The sequence below is a fragment of the Cupressus sempervirens genome, chromosome 10 (genome assembly GCF_028749045.1).
Source record: "Cupressus sempervirens isolate cs-2001-9-10 chromosome 10, ASM2874904v1, whole genome shotgun sequence".
Classification (NCBI taxonomy): Eukaryota; Viridiplantae; Streptophyta; class Pinopsida; order Cupressales; family Cupressaceae; genus Cupressus; species Cupressus sempervirens.
In genome coordinates, this window is record NC_143127.1 from 912,784,688 (window position 1) to 912,788,931 (window position 4,244).

Here is a 4,244-nt window from a genome sequence, read left to right on the forward strand (position 1 = left end):
AGTGCCTAACATTAAATAATGATTTGTATGCAAACCTTTCCATGTGTCTCCATTCTAGAGAATTTCATGCAACTCCAAGTCTTTTCAAGCGAGTGGCCCTGAAATGCATCTTGTCATTGATCTCTAATTAATCAATGGTCAATAAAACTATTTTATTTACTATTAACAATATGAAAGTGACAGTAGCTGGCTTGGTAATAGTGACAGTAATATAACAATGTTACAACATTATTAATAGTAGACCTAAGATAGTACACAAGTTGAAACTTCAAGTTACTACTCAGTAGACAATACAGTCACTAGCCAATGCATGTGCAAATTTCGCTTTCAAATTAAACAATTTTTCAATTTACCATTGAAGATTAGCCAAGACCACTATTATTTATTTTCCTACAAAACAAGTAATTCACCTCTAACATTATTAATTCATTTTTGGCAAGGGAAAAAATAGCCATCATTTATTTATCTATCGGCAAGAAAAGAAATTAATTCGCCACATTTAAAATAATTTTTTCTAAGGCAAGAAAAAATCAAAATATAATATTTTATTTCCCTATATAGAAAAAAAAAATTACCCTCGACAATAAAATTTTCTTGCCCACAAAATGTTGGATTCACTAGTATTTTAGGCATTTTTTGGGAGGGGTGAAGATTACGATCAACATGAAACTCTTATGATAATTTTTTAGACTTGATAACAAATCAATTGTTTAAGTGTGAAGAGGTTTCAATGAAAGGTAAATCTAATTTGATGACTAACATGGTTGCAAGTAGGTAACAATCATATTTCACATATTCTTCACACCTAGTTACACAAGGTGGGTTGCAAATTTTTGACATATGCAACTTGTTGAACAAAGTAGAATATGAATCATTTGTGTTTCCAATTGAGAGCATGCATCAATCATATGTGGATGAAATTTTCTAGAATGATTCTAATTTACATGAGCATGGTGATCTATTTTCTCATAGTGAGCATGATGTAGAAGTTAATGTTGATTTGTACATGTGCTATGAAGATGATGATAATAGATTTTTTTTTCCTAACGAGGTGATTGAAAGTGTTGATGAGTTGGGTGAAATAAAGGAAAATGAGAATTTTAGTTTACCTCAAGAAAATTTCAATGAGAATTAGGTATATGATAGAGGTAAAAGGATTTGATGAAGTTCGATGGCCTGGGGCCATCATTTGTACATAGTAGGAGTAGTTTTCTTGCTTTCAATACAGTTGTTTGAGAGAAGTTTTTTGTTTTCAAGTGTAAGGTCTACTTCTTCCAAAGATCTAAATCCTTTCCATGTCTACAAGGGACATGCATCCCCAAACAGAACCACTATTCAGACTCAAAATTGAAGCCCTGATTTTGAGTACCATTGAAAAAATTCAAGCCCTATAAGTACTTTTTTATGCATGTGTACCCGGCTGTCCATTGGAGGCCTAAGAGGTGTTTAATTTTTCTAAAACCTTTCATTCAGTATGTCCACTTTTCCCATAAAAATAAATTTCCATTTCGAGACATTTTGTGAAGTCTCGTTTTGAGCAATGTCCAAATCTACATTTTTGCCTAAGTGTTAAACAGTAATAGGAGGTTGTGTTTGCAATTGAATATCTTGCACCTAGTAATGTCTCATGACTCGCCACTTTGGAAGTGTTTAATGTCCATAACAAGGAACTTATGTTTTAGATTTTGAATTTTTGCAAATCTGTTTGACCAGTTTTTGAATCCCTCAAAGTTAGTCATTTATTGTTGTCATGCTAATGCAAATTGTTCAGAATTTTGGGAGGCCCTGTTTGACTTGTTATAACTTTGACCCAGTTGACCAAAATGAGAAAATTTCTTTGTGTTGTATTTTAGTGGTTAGATATTTTCTATATTTTAATTTTGAGCTTATGATAAATCCATTTGATTAGTTTTCAAATGCAATTCCAAATGGAATTTGTGATGTTTTACTAGTGTCAACACATACAAATTTGTTGGTACCCCTATTCGTGAGGTCATAACTCTAAATCCCTAATAGGTGAGATAAAATGGATTGTTCCATTTCATTCTACTCTAAAAATACCTTAACTATACCAGTTTGTAAACCTTGACGAATCCATCTACACACTTTCCTAGGTCCATTCCATTTGAGAAAATCACTTTTTGTCACTATTCCTAGTTCTGCAATTTTGTAGCCCACTTTGATTCTCACCATTTGTGCCCAATTATTTTTCATGAGCCCTAATTATAGATTCACATTTTCCTCATCGTAGGGAATCAATGCTCTAGTTTTTATGCACCCAAGTGTCAGTCTGCCTAGTTTTCTAGGCCAAATCCGAACGCATTTTGCGATTTTCTAACATCTTTGGTTGCAGGTAGTTTTGAGAGGAAAACTTTGATAGTCAATATCTTTTGATTGGGTGCAAGAATGTAGAGAAAAGAATCAATATATTTGATTGTAAAGCTTAGTCAGGTGTTTTTTGTCAGTTTTTAAAGCTAGTCAATGGACTGTTTGAGACTAAATTAGTAGTTGGCAAGAAAGAGGAAAAACAACTTGTAAATGATAGTTCAATGATTGAGTTTAATTTCAAATCAGTGTAATATGTCCATCAGATTGATTTGGTCTATCAAGTGTTTGAATTTGAATATTTTTTTAGCCAGACCCACTTTGTGGCCCAACTGTTTCTATCAAGTTGTAGTGATTAGGGATTTCAACCAAATTCCTTACCATGACACATCGATAGACATCAAATAATGAAAAATCCACTACTAGAAATAGTTGCACTATAGTGATCTTCATTATAATATATACTCAAAAGATATGTAAGAGAGTAAGTATTCATCCAAATGTTCTTTATGCATAACAAATATAGAAAGAATGTTGGAGGAATGACAAAGGTGAGTGAATCCAAATACCATTCTAGGTCTACAATGAACACAATAAAAAATGAGATGTTCATGCATGTGTAAAGAGATGTTGATTTTAGCTGATGGTACCTAGCTACAACTCAATCTAGTTTCTTTTCTAGCTTACATAATTTTTACAAAGTCTTGGATATAACTCATAAATAGACTTGGGCCTTCTCGATTTGCAAAGATTATCTATATCATTGAACTTGATGATTTAAACAAATTGATTGCTTAGACTTGGGGAGATGTGGAGTTTTATTTACTTTTTGGTTCCAATTAGTTTATTTTAAAATGAAGCTCTCACAGCTAAGGTGAGAAGACCATCGACAGGCAAGTCAAGGAGAAGCCCATGACATGGGTAGAGGAGGAACCAAATATATTCATTGCAACATCAGAGAAAGAAACATTTATTAATGCATATTTTTTTAACCCTACACAATATTGAAGGCAATTATTTGGCACATACTCAAGAAAGAGACATTAGAAAAATTTAGCAAAGCATGCTGCTTGTGAAGCAAAAGATGCTCCAAACCAACAACAACCAAATAGAAGGAAATTTGTCCCAAAGAAATCATTTAAAATTTGTAGGCTTGCTTATAGGGTTACTAAGCCATTTGACCCAAAGACAAAGCAGTGCTCACTTCTTTTCTAGATTGAATATCCAGAAATAGAGGAAGGCTCTAAACCCATTTTATGTCTCCATTTGAGTAGAGGATTAAATCATGGGATAAATGATACCAATATCTTCTATTTACAGTAGTCCCATATGAGATTATTGCGTTCAAGGTTTTGAGTATAGAGATAGACAAGGTAACTCCTAATTTTTTTTCTCATTGGGATCTAGATGAAAATTCTTTTATGTTACAATTGTACTTCAAAGTCAAGACACTAGAATCATCAAGCTTACCTCATCAAAGTGGCCTTATGCTAAAAATAGGGGAGCTCTCTTACATGCCTAAAATTCACTCTTCCTATATGAAACAGACATCCACATTGGCATTAGAGGTGTTGAAACACATGGATGGAAGAAGAAATGAGCAAAGATATATTGCACAAGGATCATTTGAGCATTTGGTGAGAAAACAATGATAAACCATTTATCCCACATGCACTGGGTTTGGGGAAATTTTAAGGTTTAAATACCAAATAACTCATAGTGCTAGTTGTCTTCAAGATGTGGGCCTTTTGGAAGCTAGAAGCTTGCAAGGAGGGGCCCACTATGGATGGATAGTTGGTGCAAAGACCAAGAAAATTTTGACCAAGAAAACACAGAAAAAGATGTTGATGTGGCATCAAACAAGTGAACAAGACCAAATGCACATGATTGTGTCACATGGAATATTTGATGGTGGACAC

The 4,244-nt window shown here is 33.4% G+C and overlaps 1 pseudogene; it reads left to right on the top strand.

Annotated features, from left to right (window-relative positions):
• The first annotated feature begins 3,301 nt into the window (after positions 1-3,301).
• On the top strand, positions 3,302-3,977 carry LOC149536961 (uncharacterized; annotated as a pseudogene).
• The last annotated feature ends 267 nt before the right edge of the window (positions 3,978-4,244 follow it).